This window comes from Cavia porcellus, unplaced genomic scaffold (assembly GCF_034190915.1).
Source record: "Cavia porcellus strain 051 isolate PalLab524CR breed Dunkin Hartley unplaced genomic scaffold, mCavPor4.1 scaffold_3, whole genome shotgun sequence".
Lineage (NCBI taxonomy): Eukaryota > Metazoa > Chordata > Mammalia > Rodentia > Caviidae > Cavia > Cavia porcellus.
The window spans coordinates 101,616,694-101,635,354 of NW_026947486.1; the positions used below are offsets into that span (position 1 = coordinate 101,616,694).

Consider the following 18,661-nt stretch of genomic DNA (forward strand, 5'->3'; position numbering starts at 1 on the left):
CTTTGCATCAATGTTCACTAGTGAGATTGGCCTATGGTTCTCCTTTTGGGTGGGACTTTCTCTGGTTTTGATATCAGAGTAATATTTGCCTCAGGAATGATTTAGGGAGGATTGCTTTTTTCAATTTCATTGAAGAGTTTAAGGAGTATGGGCATCACATTTTCTCTAAATTTCTTGTAGAATTCAGCCATGAATCCATCGGCACCTGGGCTTTTCTTTGTTGCTAACTTTTTAATTATGTTTTCAATTTTAATTGTTCATATTGGGTTATTCAAAATTGCTATATCTTCTTGGTTGACCTTTGGTAACTTATACATTTGTCGAAATCTTTCCATTTCCTCTGAGTTTTCCACCCTATGCAAGTAGAGATTTTCAAAATAGGTATTCATAATCTTTTGAATTTCCATGGGATCTGTAGTAATTTTCCTCTGTTCAGTCCTTATTGCACGAATTTGAGTTTTTTCTTTCTTTTTCTTGATTAGGTTAGGTAAAAGTTTGTCAAACTGTTTTATTCTCTGAAAAAAAAACAGCTTTTTGATTCATTAATTCTTTGCATAATTCTTTTTTTAGTTTCAAATGCATTAACTTCTGCTCTGATCTTTTCAATTTCCTCTCCTCTATGAACTTTGGGTTTTACTTGTTCTTCCTTTTCTAAAAGTTTGAGATGAAGCAGGAGGTTGTTTATTTGTGCTCCTTCTGTTTTCTTGATATGACAATTTATTGCTACATATTTCCCTCTTAAGTCCATTTTCATTGAATCCTGTAGATTACAGTATGTTGTTTCCGCATTTTCATTGAATTGTAGGTATTTCTTTATTTGTTCTTTAATTTCATCTGTAGCCCACTGATTGCTCAGAAGGTTGTTATTTAATTACCATGTGTTTATGTTGGTTTTGCAATTTCTTTTGCCATTTATTTCCCACTTCAGTGTGCTATGGTCCGATATTACTCATGGGATAGTTTCGATACCTTTGTAGTTACTTAAGAATGCTTTATGGAGTAACATATGGTTTACTTTAGAGAATGTCTTATGCGCAGCTGAGAAGAATGTATATTCTGATGTGGTCAGGTGGAAGATTCTGTAAACATCTACTAAGTCCAATTGCTCACAGACATGATTCAGATCTAGTATTTGTTTGCTGACTTTGTGTCAAGCTGATGTATCTCTTTGTTACAATGGGGTGTTAAGGTCCCCTGTTATAACTGTGTTCCTGTGTATTTGGTTTTTCATGTCCATTAGTATTTGACTTATATAGTTGGGTGCTCCTGTGTTTGGTGTATATATTTATAATTGTTGGTTCTTCCTCTTGAATGTGAGGGTATTTAGAAAATCAGTATTATCAGATGAAAATCTTTTAGATATCTACTGACATGGCACCTTTTCAGTGAGCACTCTATGTACAATTTTATCCTATGGATTCTTAGATTTATAGTTTTCCTAAAGCTGTGAGTCAGGATTTTCAGTCCTACTGCAACACATTAACTATGACAAACGAAACTGTAGATTCACAAATATTTTTGTACAAAAACTTCTTGGCAGCTGCTTTCATTAATAACAAAAGTAGGAAGAGCCAACATGACCTTTGATAGTACAGTTGATAAAAAGTTATACATCTGCTATAAGGCTGTACACTACAGACACATCCAAAAATTGATAAGTCTAATATGTTTTTTTAAAAAATACTAAAGTTCAGTGACAGTGCCTTGTGTTTGCTAGGCAAGCACTCTGCCACTGTGCTACTTCCTGGACCTTTTTTATTTTACAACAGTTTTTCATTAAGTTGTCCAGGCTGTCCTCAAACTTTCAAGTCTCCTGCCTCAGCCTCCCAAGTAGCTGGGATTACAGCTATGGGCTGTGGCATCCACATAAGAAAGCTCAACTCGGTGTGGTGGTGCACACCTGCAGTCCTAGCACTCTGCCGTTCCGAACCCAGCCTGAGCAATTTTGTGACTGAGTGAGATTCTGTGTTAAAATAAAAAATGGAAAAGGGCTGCAGAAGGAGATAGAACTCAGTACAAAGGCTCTAAATTCACCACCGCCATACCCTACCATCAAGAAACAAAAACTTCTGAATTAAAAATGTCTCACACAAAAGATTCTGTATGTTGGGTTCTGTTAAATAAAATTCCTAAACTGGAAAATTAAGTCTGTGGTACAGAAACAAAGTCATTGATCTGCAGGTGAAGAGAAAGACTGACTAGGGAAGGAAATGGTAGAAATTTTTCAGTACATGGGCTGTAAAAATTCAAAGACTCAAAGGAAAATAAAAAGGTGGGCGTGGTAGCTCATGCTTGTAATCCCAGCATTTGGGAGGCTGAGGCACGAGGACTGTGATTTCAAGACCATCCTGGGCTACAAAGTGAGCTCAAGATCTGACCGAATTGCATAGAGAGATCCTGTCTCAAAAAGACAGACAAAAACCCCTCAATTTCAATTGCTGACACACATGTTAGAATGTTCAGGAACCACTATAAGTGTCATAATTTTACTGAGAAATGCATGAAAAAATATGGACTGTTGGACACAAGAAACAAAGAACACCTGTGTGAATATATAATAAAACAGGTAAGTAAAGCATCAATGGTAGATCCAGGTGGTACTTTTATGGTTTTGCACTGCAAAATTCTTTTAAATTTATTGTATGTTTAAACACTTTCTTAATTAAAAACAAATTTACAAGTAGAGTAAAATTCCCATTCATAATTACTTTTCATAGAACTGAATTATCACTGACCAAGTAAAATTTTAAAATAAAATCAGCAATAATCTCTCTCTCATTTCTTTATTCTTCTCAGACACAAAGTAACTAACATGGAGACAGCATGGCCAGAGTAAACCACAGATCCACCTCCACCTGCTGGCCATCACGACCAAAAGTTTTGCTTTCTCTTGGCAGTCAGCAGGCCAGGGACATGCAGCTATGTAAGCCCCGTGCACCTATAGGCCATCATGGCAGACCTTTGCTTTCTTTGGGCAGCCATCACCCACTGGGAGAATCAGACAAACACACCCCTGTGTGCCAGCCACCATCGCACAGAAGTGCCGGTATAGACATGCAGGCTGAGAAAAGCAGGCCCCCCAATCACCTCTGGCCATGGGGAAGCCCCAGTGTAGCTGCACAAGTTTGAAGAATCCCACCCTATGCCCTGCTACCTCCTTGGAAACCTGGGGTCTGAGTAACCTGGCTAGGTGCCTGTCCTATTTTCCTGCACCACGGAGGGGCAGCCAACATGGGAAGTCCCTGAGGCTCCACAACCAGCTTGTTGGGAGGCACTCAGGAGAATGTCAAAACGAAAGAGCAAACAACAGTTTCAGACTTCCAGCTCACATAGAACAAGTCTGGAAGATACAGTCATGGAAGAAAATGGAATCGCACACCTGAAAGCTCTGAGAGGATAACAACTGAAGTAAAGAAACTTCATGAGGCTATAAAAGTAACTAAATCAGAAATAATGTCTCAGGTGAAAGAAGAAATCACACACATAATGAACAGCATTCAGAGCAAGCACCTCCATGGGTCTCCCCTAAACAGCCACACTCCCTGCCTCTGCTCAGCGAGAGTGTTCACATCATAGCTATGTGCTCACATGTCAGTCTCTCCCAATTACATGGTGAGCTCTTTACAGCTAAGAAACATAAAACTGACTGTGTCTGGGTCCCTGACCATCTAGAAAACTCTATTGACCTGAATAAAATTCAGGAGGCAGCAAAAATGAGACAACTGTTGCTTGAGACATAGTAAAACACTCTATTGAATAATAATTCATGGAATTCAACAGGAGAGATAAAAAACAAATACAGAGAGAGAGAGAGAGAGAGAGAGAGAGAGAGAGAGAATACAAGGCTATCTATATATATTCAAATTTTGGAAGTATTAAAAACTGTGTCCCAATATACTGGCTATATTTCTAGTCAGACTAGAAATTCAATACTTACATGAACAACACTTTCACAAATATTAGCAAGTGCACCCAAAACATGAAAGTGCAACAACCGAGAGCATGAGCTTTCAGATATTTTGCATCTGTCGCCTGCTGCACACGATACTGGCAGACGTAATGGGTCTGCCTCAAACACTGTAGTGTTACTGACAGGAGACAAGTGTTTTGGAGAAGATGTGCCATGTCTTGCAGTCCTCACACCAAGTAAGCCTGCTCCATCTGGAAACCCAGCAATAGTGCCTCTAATGGTCTCAAGTCTAATTGGAAAATTTTTGTAAAAATAGGCAAACTCTAATTTTAAATTTAAAAACTGAAAATTGTACCATTGCAAATGACATGAGGAGAGGAGAATGTTGTATATATAATTAACACAGTCAGTGCCACAGGTCACAGAGGTGACTGCCACATCAATCTGTCCTGCTGGCATCTCACAGTTCATCACCAAGACAGACAAAAAGGAAAAGCTCCACCTGCAGGTAGAGAAACAGTTACTTCAAGCAGAACAAGAGTTTAAATTCCAGTGATATGCTGAAATAGATGATGTTCAAGAAATTTGGGGGGACTTTATTTTTGCTTTTGTTTTTGTTCTTTTTTTTTTTTTTTTTTTTTTTTTGGAGGGGGCAGAATTTTCCTCTGCAGTTCAGGAAGACCTTCCAATCACTGTAGCTGTTTTCAATTGTGTCTGGATTTCTTCCCAGTGCCTCATATGTTCATGGGGCCTGGGCCTTTTCGGAGGTAGATAAATTAGAGTTTGTGATTGGTTCACTGTCCAGTGTGGGGAGTGGCAGTGTGAGTGCTCCACCACCCTAGGAAGCCTGCATAAGATATAAAGGAGGGAAAGAGGCTTGCTGCTCCCCTTTAACTTTTTTTGTTGTTAGTTTTGCTGTGTCTGCTGCCATGCAGCCAAGTACTATTGCCCTTGTGCCTTGCCACTCTGCCTTGGAGCCAGCTGACTATGGACTGAAACCTCCACAAACTGTGAGATAAATAAACCTTTTCTTCCTTAACTTTAGGCACCAGGTATTTGTCTCAACAATGAGTAACAAGTAACTAGTCAGTAGCACAGGCTAGCCACAAACTCACAGCCATCCTCCTGCTTCAGCCTACTGAGTGCTGGGATTACAGATATGCACAATCTCACCCAGCTCAAGAAATAGTTCAAAAACTGTAGGAAATAGAGAATATGACCAAGGACATGTGCCCTGCACACAAGTCAGTAGAATAATGCCTAAGCTCCCTGTATTTTCTAGTGTGATTTTTAAAGCAATTTAGGATAACTGAGCAAAAGCAATAGTCTCCATGTACTTTTGTACTCTTCACTGACATCCTGTATTGATATGCTACATTGATTCTAATGAGAAACTGGTGTCTGAAAAGCAAGTTTAAAAGTGGGTTTATAAAACAACATTCAAAAGTCTCTATCTTATATTAGGGTTGCCCCTCCTTGTGTTGAACAATCATACAAGGTGATTTTTAAGTTTATTTATTTTATTTCATTGAATAAACAATAATATATATTTATTTCTTTTTTTAATATTATAAAACAAAAAATAGAATAAAGTCATTCAAAATACAACAGTGAACATGATATAAGACTTCAGGACAAGAGAAAAGGAAATCAACGGTGGCTAACATAATGCCTCTTGTTATCTTCGAAATAGCTTCCTATATCATCGGGCACAATAAAATAAAACAAAACAGAACAGAATAAAAACAATCAAAACAAAACAATGAAAGCAATACAGGACTTCAAAACAAGATAATAGGAGTACAACAGTGGCTGCCATAATGCATCTTGTTACTTTCAAAGTACCTGCTTGTACCCTGAGACAAAATAAAATCAAACAAAACAGAATAGACTAGCCAATCAAAACAAAATAATGAACATGATACAAGACTTCCAGACAAGATAAAAGGAAATCGGAAGAAGCTACCATAATACCTCTCGTTATCGTCAAAAAAACTTGCCGTACCATAATAAAGGAGCATAGGAAAATGAGGGAAATCGTGAATGAACAGAGATTTAGAATGCATTTAGAACAGATTCAAAGGGATATCCAAGAAATTCAAAAATCCACTGAAAGCTGGCAAATGTGCTTGAAAGAAGCTGAAGACAGACTTTCAGACCTTGAAGAAAGACGTGCAGCTTGCAATCATGAATTAAAGATCTGTTAAAAATAAGAAGAAACAAAAATATAAGGAACCAGGAGATAACGACTAAACAGCTGTCAGATGACGCAAGTAAAAATAATTTAAGAATAATGAGTATCAGCGATAAGGCAGGGGTCAACACAAAGGAAAATAAAATTCTATCTATGGAAATGATTACAGAAAATTTCCCAAGTATGGGAAAAAGACATAACATACAGATAATTGAGGTACATTGAACTCTAGCTAGCCATAACCAAGATCAATCTACACCTAGACATATAATAATCAAGATCCCAGAAATTCAGCACAAGAACAGAATATTAAAAGCTGTTAGAAAAAAGAAACTGATCACCTATAAAGGAAAACCCATCAGAATCACAACAGACTTCTCAACACAAACCTTCAAATCAAAGAGAGCTTGGAGTCAAGTATTTCAAGTCCTGAGAGAAAACATCTTGCAATATAGATTGATGTACCCTACAAAACTATCTTTCAAAATTAATGGGCAAACAAAATACTTCCATGGCAAAGAAAAACTGAAGGAATTCATAACCAGCAAAAAAAAATCCAACAAAAAATACAGAAGGACATTCTAGAGAGAAATTAAAAAAGACCCCACTTCCACAAACAGTGGCAGAGGGGACCACTGAGTGGACCAGATAACTGAATGCTGGGGGAAAGCAGGCAGCCGTGGCAGGAAAATAGCATGGCAGAAACGAGCAAGAGCATGCTGACTATGACCACTAATGCAGATGGCCTCAATTCAGCAATAAAAACAAGCACACGCAGAACGGATCGGGAGACAGGACCCTTCAATATGCTTTATTCAGGAAACACGTGTAACTCAAAAGGAAATTCATGGACTCAAGTCAAAGGATAAAAAACAATGATCTATGTGACAAGGAACTAGAGAAAAGTAGGGGCATCTTGCCCATCGACTGCAGAAGGTATAAGAAAGACGTGGCGTATTTACACAATGGAAAGCTAGTTAGATATGAAGAAACATAACCTCAAGGCTCTTGTAGGTAAATGGGTACCACTTGAGACCATGCTCATGGGTGAAATGGCTCAGAGTCACGTGGGAGAATGTCGTGTTGTCACCCTAGCATAAGAAACTAAAGGAGTCAGTGGCCACTGGATGTGCTGGTGCAGGGCCAGCAGCTATTTTTCCCAGCCAGTGCTGACCACCTGGGGCGGGAAACGTCCCTGACTCTGGCTGGAGTGCACACAGGGTCAGAGCCAGCTTCTGCCTCCCAGACTCGGGCTGGTTACCTACATTGATTTCTTTAAGTCTCTAGGTGATCTCCTCATGTCAGTAGAGTTTATTTTTGTACCTACCCTCTATGGTTGCATTTGGTTACAGCTGGCACAGCACAGAAGGCATGCAAAATGCCTCAAGCACCAAACTCCCTCAATAATTTGTCTCCAGCATACTATGCCTTTAAAGACAGAAGTACTTTTCTGTATGACAACTACTGAGTGTTTGCCAGGTAATCTTTAGTTTACCAGAGCTACACATTCCACAGGCATTCCCCTAAACTGAGAGTTATACCCATAAGGACGTGGCACCTGAGACTGAAAAATTTCCCTTTTCTTCAATTTCAAGAGACCTCAGTCATTAACACATCTCACTACCATCTTGAAAATACTTAATGAAATAGTACTTTAGATGAAAAACTTGTATTTTTAAATATTAATTGCTGTATATAAATGTCACTCTATCGTATACACTACTTCCTTCTTCCTTCAAATATAGATGTCACTCACATTATGAATCCCAAATATTAAACATATTTATCTCTCAAATAGAACTGTGTGACAGAAAGCAGGAGTGACTGCTTGGTGCATACCTTTATATTTTCTCCCTAGCTGTTCGCAATGTTAGTAACTGTGCTCTGTTACTTGCTGTGTAGGATGATCACAATGTTCAAGTGGTGTTTGTTTAGATAATCATCAAACACAGCAAGGAGCTCGCTCAATCTTGAGGCTCAGCAGCAGAACCCACATACACAGGCAGATGTGGTGATACTGCTGAGTAAGAAATAATTCAGTGGGGTTTTTTGCACTTGGAGATGTCATTTATATCAAATTATTATGAATTCATACAAAATCTACTTACAGTTGAAAAACTGTACTGTGGAATGCATTACTATACTACTATACAATATCTTTTTCTGTAAACTCATTGAAATTTTTCTTGGGCATTTATGAGGCTCAGTTTGACATTAGTCCAAATGTTAGCAAGCAGATTTGTTTTTGAGACAGAGTCTCGTCGTATAGTAGAGGTTGACCTTGGCCTAACACGGTAGCCCAGCATGGTCTCAGACTCTCAAAGATCCTCCTGCCTCAGTCTTCCAATTGCTGAGATTGCTGGTGTATTTCACCATGTCTGGATAGAAAAGACATTTTTAAATCTTAAAGCCAATTGTTTGTGTGAAATTAACAGAAGTCTATAGAAATAGTGACCCGTCTAATCTAACCTTCAAAAATTAAAATTAAAGAAGCCAGACTAGCTACATATAACAAGAATCATTCTGTTTCAGAAATACTCAAAGAGTATGAGTCATCTGATCTAAAAAAATGATACAAGAAGTAAGTGAAACAGTCACATTTATATACAACTAAGTCCAGCTCTCTTTTCCATCAAGGCAATTAAAAAAAAAAAAACTGGGAAAATTGCTTATAAATTTTGCGGAGATTTAAATAAACATTTTTCTATTTCTTCTGAGAAACTAGAATGTTTCTTACCTTAAAATCATAAATATTCATGACACTCAAAGTATCTTTTGTGGCCATTTATTTGCATGTTTCAGTCTAGATTGTGTCATCGGTACTGTTTAAGCAAGCTACATTTTAATGCTCAGTTCTGAATAAAATGCCATTGCTGGTATTTGCCCAGGGTTATTCCAGTGCCGTCATTACTACCAGGGGAACCAAAGAAGAAGAAAATGAACTTGCTGACAGCAGGCGTCTCACGCATGACTCTCGTCAGCCGTTTTGTGCCACATTGGGAATCGGGATCTTGGAGTGTCGCACAGCTGGGTAGCACAGGTTGGGCGGGGTCTCTACATGCCCTTTGAACATGGCTCTGAGTGTGTTAAAAGTTCTGTCACAACTAAATCCAGTATCGCTTTTTCCTGAGTCTCCTTTTCTCACACTCAGTGAGCTCTAAATTTACTTGGTAATGCATGAGTCCATGGAGAGATCCGCATAAGGCAAATTCCACTGTGGCCATTCTTCCAGTAACTGTGAACCTGTGAGGACCCCTAGATAAAGGGACGGTTCTTTGACAACTTCTAACTGCTTCCATGGTAACTGGCCTATTCGGGCTCTCCTCTTCTGCCGTGTTTGATCATTTATACTTGCAGGATCCCATCTCTGGTGCCTCTGTACCCCCAGTGGCTCTTGGCCTGCTGGAAGCTGTGGAGGCCGCACTTCTCCTTCCTTCCGGCAGGTGGCGCTTCAGGATCCATGAGCTCCGCTGGGTTTAGGGGTGACAGTGAGGTGGAGACAAAGGTTCACTGCTTCACCTTCTGACAAATGCCAAACTGACAGCACCTGCTGCACACTCCTCACTTGCTATCAATGCGAACCGGATTAAAGAAAGTGCTTTCCAGAGAACTTTATGTTGGTTTCCAAAACTAACGGCAATTGTCGTCTCTGACATTCTGCTTCTGCTTCCCAAAGTGCTGACTTTCTGGAATGCTAAGTGTGTCTCTTTCTAGAAGCGCACAGAGCCTGTCGACATGATTATCAGTGAGCCCTTCTGCTCAGATTGAATCCAAGGTGCTTTTGTCCATGCTGTGGAGACAGACACTGATACGCGAGCCGTGCTTCATCAGATAATCGAGCCTGAGTAAGCAACATCAAGGCAATATCTGCTCCAAGATGTTTGGTGCGAAATCCACACAGTGTACTTCTGAGGCTGGGACAGCAGCCATTTCTTAGCAGCACACGCAGTGGTCATAACTGCTTCTGGACAAACTTGACCTTCATCTGAATACAATAAGCTCAGCTCAATAACAACGTGGTGACCACGGCTCGGGTGAACACGGTGTGAAAGACGAGCCGCGGACACCAGCACGGACCCGCGTGCAGGGACCACTCGAGCGAGCCCTGCCACCCTGTCCAGCGTGAAGCTCAGGTGGCTCAGCAGCTGCCAGCTGAGAAGCACAAGCTCTGCTTCAGCAAAGCCACATCAAGGTGGCCTGCCACATACACAGTGGTTCCCGCTGCCAGGAGGGGGCAGCAGCAACACCGGCGGGCTGGCTCAGCCTCCCTAGCTGCACAGCAGCCTGCTACCCTGCTGTGGTGCCTGAGAGAAGAGGCTCTCATACTGCTGCCAGGCTGCAGCCCAGGGCGACCCCTCCTGAGGGCCCACTGTCCACAGCGCTGGCTACAGAGGCGCCCCTCCCAGGTTTATTTTGTTTATGTTTTATTTATCTAGTCCTGCCTTTTTGAGACAAGGTCTCGCTATGGAGTTCTTACTGAACTTGAACTCACTTTGTAGCCCAGGCTGAGCTCAGCTTCGAACTCACTAGGATCCTCCTGCCTCAGCCTCCTGAGTGCTGGAGTTACATGAGTGCCCCATCATGCCAGGCTCCCCCATTTTTACAAATGTGTCTATACCCTTCTTTGCATGGCCACCAGATTTAACACAGAGATAGGATAGATTCAAACATAAACGTTATCACATTTTTGCCACACCAGTGATTAAGAATGAAAAAGGAGAAATGGTAAAAATAACATAAATTGAAACAAGTCAACACACATACACATAAAAACCAAGATGAAGACCAAAAGCTTGGTTTTAAGAAGTTTATTAGGTTCAGTTAGAGGAAGTGATTTTGACCTGGGCTCTGGAAGGGGAGAAAGATTTCATGTGATAAATGGATCAGGGGCTGTTGAAGGGGAAAGGACAGGGGCAAAAGCACTGGATAAGGGCAAATACAAGATAAAGGAACTGCCAGGAAAATCTAAGACTCCATGTAAACTTGACAAGCTAAGTGGGGCAGGGATCTCATGTAGAAAACTTTAAACTCTCCTTTATCAAAAATAATGAGGCAGGAGTCGCCTGTATCCACCTCCCCGTTCCAGCTGTGTTTGGAGAACTGTGGAGTTCTAAGCAAGCAGGCGGGTGCGCAGATTCCCTGGAGCCCAGCTTGTTTGGGACCCTCGAACCATCTTGGTGCAGTGGAACAGCTAGGCGTGTCTGGGGCACTGACATCCACCTCCCTGTGTGTTTGGAGGACTGTGGAGTTCTATGCAAGCAAGCGAGCTTTACCAGTTCCAGAGGCCCAGTGTCCTGGGGTAAGTGCCCCACACACTTTTCCCCAAGCCCAGCTTGTTTGGGACCCTCGAGCCTTCTGGGTGCATTGGAAGAGGTAGGCGGGTCTGAGGTGCCTGCATCTGCCTCCCCAGTCTGGCTGTGTTTGGAGAACTGTAGAGTTCTAAGCAAGCAGGTGGGCATCCACTTTCCCTGGAGTCCAGCTTGTTTGGGACTGTGGAGTTCTAAGCAAGCAGGAGAGCGTCACTGGTTCCAGAAGCCCCGCAGCCTGGGGGAACTGGGTGACACAGTCCCAGGAGCTGAGGGCATAGAAATGGATTTCCAACAGACCCTGAGAAAGCTTTCGAATAACACTTGAAATACTTGAAACACAGAAATATAGGAAAATGACAAAACGAAAGACCAAACTACAATCTCAAACCTCTAGCCCATCCCAAGAAACCTTAGAAGCAATGTATATAGAAGAAAATATGTGCCATATACCTCAAATATCGAACATAATAGCAACTGAAATAAACAAGCAAGTCCAGGTACCTTTAAAGGAATTCAAACTAGAAATAATCTCCCGGGTAAAAGAAGAAATGATAAAAGAAGTGAAAGAGATGCTGAACATGTCTAAAGAAAACATAGTTAAAAAATCGGAGGAACTAAACAAAAAGATAGAATCCCTAGATAAGCAATATAAGAAACAAATAGAATATATAAAGCAGATGCACAGAGATATACAGGAAATCAAAAACTCCACTGAAAGCTGTAAAAGCTGCCTCAATGAAAGTGAAGATAGAATTTCAGACCTTTAAGGCAAGATTGAGCTAGTGAAAAGGAAAGATCTTTTAAAAATAACAAAGAATTGGGGGCTGGGGATTTAGCTCAGCGGCATAAGCACCTGCCTTGCAAGCAGGCAGTCGTGAGTTCGATCCCCGGTACTGATAAAAAAAAATGAATCAGGAAATAACAATTCAAAAACTGCAAGATGATGCAAAGAAAAACAACATAAGATTGATAAGGATTAAGGAAAAGAAGAGGACAACATAATGGACGTCAAGAGGATATTTAGAGAAGTAATAGCTGAAAATTTACAAAACATGAAAATGGAAACAGACATATGGATTAGTGAAGCCTGTGGAACTCCAAATAGTCATAACCAAAATAAAACTACACCCAGACATAAATATACAACATCCCAGAAATCCAACACAAGAATAGATTATTAAAAGCTGTCAGAGAGAAAAGACAGATCACTTATAAAGGAAAATCTATCAGAATCACGGCAGACTTCTCAGCACAAACAATAAAGTCAAGAAGAGCATGAAATGAATTATTCCAGATCCTAAAGGAAAATGATTTCCAACCTAGACTGATGTATCCTGAAAAATTATCCTTCACAATCGATGGTAAAATAATATACTTCCATGACAAAGAACAGCTGAAGAACTTCATGATCACCAAGCCAACCCTGCAAAAAATATTGAAAAACACTTTAGATACACTTAGGAAAAAACCACTAAGCAAAGCAAATAATTAAGTAGAACAGAAAAATAAAGATGCAACAGCAGAAAGATAACAGATCAACAATCAACCAACATATAACAGTTATAACCATTAATGTAAATGGTCTCAATGCACCAATTAAAAGAAACAGACTGGCAGAATGGATCAAGACACAAAATCCAACCATATGCTGTCTACAAGAAACCCATCTAACTCAAAAGGATACTCACAGACTGAAAGTAAAGGATGGAAAACAATACTTCATGAAACTAGAACCCCAAAAAAAGCAGGAATAGCCATTCTGTTTGCAGAAAATGTGAACTTTAAACCAATAATGATCAGAAGAGACAAAGAAGGACACTACATACTCACTAGGGGAAAACTTCAAGAGGAAGAGATAACTATCTTAAACATATATGCACCAAACTCCAGAGCACCCAGTTATATAAAACAAGTATTAACAGAAATGAAAAATCAAATTATCAGTAACACAATTGTAACAGGACACCTTAACACACAATTGACACCAAGGCACAGATGAACCAGACAGAAAATCAGCAAAGAAATAACAGAACTGAATTACACATGTGAACAAATGGACTTGATAGACATATACAGAGTGTTCCATCCAACAACATCAGAATACACATTCTTCTCAGCAGTACATGGCTCATTCTCTAAAACAGACCATATATTAGCTCACAGAACATATTTAAATAAATGCAAAAGAGTTCAAATTATCCCTTGCATGTTATCAGATCATAGCGCTTTGAAATTAGATATTAATGATAAAAGATGCTGCCAAAATCCCACAAACACATGCAAACTGAATAATACCCTCTTGAGTAATCAGTGGGTCACAGAGGAAATTAAAGAAGAAATTAAACAATGTCTACAAACAAATGAAAACACAAATACAACGTACCAGAATCTGTGGGATGCAATGAAAGCTGTTCTCAGAGGAAAATTTATTGCACTGAGTTCCCACATCAGGAAAACAGAATGAATACAAATAAATAACCTGATGCTACATTTCAAACATCTAGAAAAAGAAGAGCAAGTCAAGCCCAAAGCCAAAAGAAGACAAAAAATAATAAAAATCAGAGCAGAAATCAATGCAATAAAGACTAAGAAAACAATCCAAGGAATCAATGAATCAAAGATTGGTTCTTTGAAAGAATAAATAAAATCAATAAGCCCCTAGTCAACCTTATTTTAAAAAGGGAAGAAAAAGCTGAAATTCATTCAACGAGGAATAGAAAAGGCAAAATCACTACAGACCCAATAGAAATACAGAAGATCATCAACACCTATTTCGAAAACCTCTACTTTCAAAGATTTGATAACACAGAAGAAATAGACAGATTCCTAGAAGCATACAAAGTACCAAAGCTAGGTCAAGAAGATGTAAAACTGCTGAATAACCCAATTTCTATTAATGAAATTAAAAACATAATTAAGTCCTTATCTACAAAGAAGAGCCCAGGCCCAGTCGGATTCACTACAGAATTCTACAAGAAATACAAAGAAGACCTAATGTCGACACTCCTCAAACTATTCAATGAAATTGAAAGGGAAGCAATCCTTCCTAAGTCATTCCTGGAAGCAAATATTACTCTAGTACCAAAACCTGAGAAAAGACCCAACTAAAAAAGAGAACTACAGACCAATCTCCCTAATGATCACGGATGCAAAAATCCTCAATAAAATATTGGCAAATAGGATGCAGCAAATCATCAAGAAGATTATGCATCATGACCAAGTCAGATTCATCCCAGACATGCAGGGATGGTTCAACATACGTAAATCAATCAATGTAATCCACCATATCAATAGAGTCAAAGGTAAGAATCACATGATCATTCCTATAGATGCAGAAAAGGCTTTGGATAAGGTCCAACATTCATTTATGATAAGAACCTTGCAGAAAATTGAAATAGATGATCTTTAACTCAACATAATAAAGGCTATTTATGACAAAGCAACAGCCAGTATCATACTAAATGGCCAAAAATTGAAGGTCTTTACTTTAAAATCAGGCACAAGACAAGAATGTCCCTTATCATTGCTACTATTTAATATAGTGCTGGAAATATTATCCAGAGCAATTAGACAAGAGAGAGAAATAAAAGGCATAAAGACAGGAAAAGAAGAAGTTAAATTGTCATTATTTGCAGATGATATGATACTCTACATAGAAGACCCCCAAAACTCCATTTAAAGACTCCAAAATATAATAGATAAATTCATCAATGTGGCTGAATACAAAATCAATACTCAAAAATCGAAAGCATTCCTATACACTAACAACAAAATCACAGAGAGAGAAATAAGAGAAGCCACACCCTTCACACTAGCAACCAAAAAAATGAAATATTTTGGAATTAATCTCACGAAAGAAGTGAAAGACCTATATAGGGAAAATTATAATATACTGAAAAATGAAACTGAAGATGATCTCAGAAAATGCAAAGACATCCCTTGCTCATGGATAGCAAGAATAAATATTGTGAAAATGGCGATTCTCCCAAAACTGTTATACAGATTCAATGCAATCCCAATAAAAATACTATCAACATATCTCATAGATCTCGAGAAATCAATCCTAAAATTCATCTGGAGCGAGAAGAGACCTAGAATAGCAAAGACAGTTCTAAGCAGCAAAGGCAAGGCAGGAGGCATCACAATCCCTGACTTGAAGATATACTGTAGTAAAGCAACTGTAGTAAAATTAACATGGTATTGGAGTCAAAACAGAGCCGAAGATCAGTGGAATATATTAGAAGATACAACCACAACTACAAACACACTCAACCACCTTATCTTTGATAAAGGGGCCAAACATGTTCACTAGAAGAACGACAGTCTCTTTAATAAATGGTATTGGAAAAACTGGCTCTCCATATGCCGAAAACTAAAAACTAGACCCATGACTATCACCATATACGAAAATAATATCTAAATGGATCAAAGATCTAAATATTGAAACAGAAACTTTAAATCTATTGGAAGACAAATTGGGTAAAAACCTTGAATACATAGGGGTAAGTAGAGAATTCATGAACAAGATTCAAACCGCACGGGATATACTTCTCAGAGTCAATAAATGGGATCACCTCTTATTAAAACGTTTCTGCACGTCAAAAGAAATCTCTAACTTGGCTAAAAGAAAACCCACAAACTGGGAAAAAATCTTAGTGAACTGCCGCTCAGACAAAGGACTTCTGTCTAAAACATAGAAAGAATTTTTAAAAATCAGACCCCCAATATTCAAAGACCCAATCCAAAAATGGGCATCTGAAATGAATACACAATTCTCAGATGAAGAAATACAAATGGCAAATAAATACATGAAAAAAATGTTCATCATCATTAGTCATTAGAGAAATGCCAATTAAAAGCACACTGAGATTTCATCTCACTCCTGAAAGAATGGCCAAGATCAAGAAAACCACCAACAACAAATGCTGGAGAGGCTGTGGGGAAAAAGGAACTCTACTGCACTGTTGGTGGGACTGTAGACTGGTGCAACCATTGTGGAGGTCAGTCTGGAGACTTCTCAGAAAGCTGGGATTGGAAGCCCCATTTGACCCAGCTGTTCCACTTCTAGGCATATTCCAAGAAGAACTGAAAGCATCATACCACAGTGATATATGTGCACCCATGTTTATAGCAGCACAATTTGTAATAGCCAGATCTTGGAAACTATGTAAGTGTCCATCAACTGAGGAATGGCTAAAAAAGTTGTGGTATTTTTATACAATAGAGTACTACTCAGCTATAGAGAATGATCACATTGAGACATTTATAAATACATGGACGCAACTTGAGACCATACTCATAAGTGAAATAAATCAAACTCACATGTATAAATACCGAATAGTTTCCCCAGTGTAAGAAATGAGAAGAATACATAAAAGTACATGGTAATCATGATTCCCAGTCATACTGGTTTGAAGCCATATAATGTTTTCACTCATTAATTGGAATGGTTTCAATCTGGGTTGTTTGATTTTATTGTCTGTGACAGTAAGAATAGCTATTTTGAAGAAAATAAGACAGCGTAATAGCTAGTACTGATTTAATATCATCCTGTTTTGAAGTACCATCAAGTTGTTGTTCATCTGTTTCCATTGGTTTTAACATGTTGTATCTTATTATATTTTAATATATGTGATAGTATAAACAAAATTTTTTATAGGCAAAGAGATAATTTAGAAACCGTTGTTCGGTTTCTTTTAGCTGGTTCTAAATACCCTGCAATACTTTCATTCTCTTGAATGGTTTCACACTGTATTGATAAATTTGATGCTATAGTATACGAAGTTATACTCAAATATTTCAAGGAAAAAGACACTATGGTAACTACTATTACATCAGGCTATCTGGTGGTGCAACACAATGATGCTTAAATTGTTGGGTTCTGACCTGTGTTGTTCTATTGATATGTCCTCTTTTATCTCAATCTCCCCCTTTTTTCTTTTTTAAAAAATTAATTTATTTCTTCTTACTATTTTTTTAATTAAGGGAAAACTAAATTAAAAATAGCGGGATATACTATAGTAACTTTTTTGTTTTCCTATTAACCTGATTTAAACCCCTGTATTGTTCTCCCACTCTTGTTCTGACTGATTTTACTATATTCTGTTTTGTTTAATAGTATCAAGTTTGAGGGTGTAGACAACCACTTTGAAGGCAACAAGATATTCTACGATACCCACTATGGTTTGACTATTATCTTCTTTGGAAGTCCTGTAAGGTCTCCAATGTGGGTTTTATTGGTCTTGTTCTGTACAGTTTTGTTCAATTCTATTATACCAGATAATACAGGCAACTTTTTTTAAGACAGCAAGAGGCATAATTGTAAGCAAGAGGCATAATTGTAACCATTGTTGATCACTTGGTATTCTATTTTTGCATTATATACTATGTCCATCCTATTCTCACTGACTCTGTTTTACTTTGTCACATTGGGTTTTTGTTTTATTTTCTTTGTTTGTTTCCTCTTCAAAGAAAAAGTTATAAGAACTGTGGGAGAAATAAAACCCAAAATGTGTAATTGTTATCGTAAAAAAGAGAAGAAAGAAAGTGATCTAAATGATATAACTGCATGTATATTTAAGTGTGTAGGACAGAAAACCATATTACTGAGTTTTTGTTGGATCATTGAACAGAACTGTCTACAATCTCACTATATTAATGTCCACTTTGTATGCTTTAATTTTGTAATCTGGACAACTGTTTCTGAGATGACAATAGATGACAATATGTAACCTATTAACTAGTGATTTCTTACTGTATATTTTTTCTCTTGAAATTCTGTATTACTTGTACCCTTTTACTGTTTTGTTTTGTTTTTCTCTTTAAATAAAAAATAGGAAAATATGAATACATATTGAAATGGAACAACCAATTTCTAAATAATCCCTTAATTCAAAGATAGTTTCAAAGCAAAAGTTATCATAGATTCAATGAAATAAAAGCACAACAAAATATCTAAAATGCAATTAAAGAATATGATCAGAGGAAAAGCTGTAGGCCTAAGTGCTTACAATAGAAGAATAGAAAAGTTTCAACTCAGTCATCTGTGTTCCTACCTCAAGAAACTATACAAAAAGGAAAATAAATCCAAAACAGGCTAAAAAGGGGAAATAACAAAAATAAGAGCAGAAGCTGCAGTGAAACTGAAAGCTTCAGGTTAAAAAATTAATGAACAGCTAAACTTTTATGTAGACTAGCAAAAATAAAGGTACAGATCACCGATCTCAAGAATGTAACTACCAGAGAGGA

At 38.3% G+C, this 18,661-nt stretch overlaps 1 pseudogene; it reads right to left on the reverse strand.

Moving 5' to 3' along the window:
• Positions 1 to 8,939: 8,939 nt before the first annotated feature.
• The window catches only part of LOC100721491 (BTB/POZ domain-containing protein 1-like), a 51,523-nt pseudogene continuing 41,801 nt past the window's right edge, over positions 8,940 to 18,661 (reverse strand).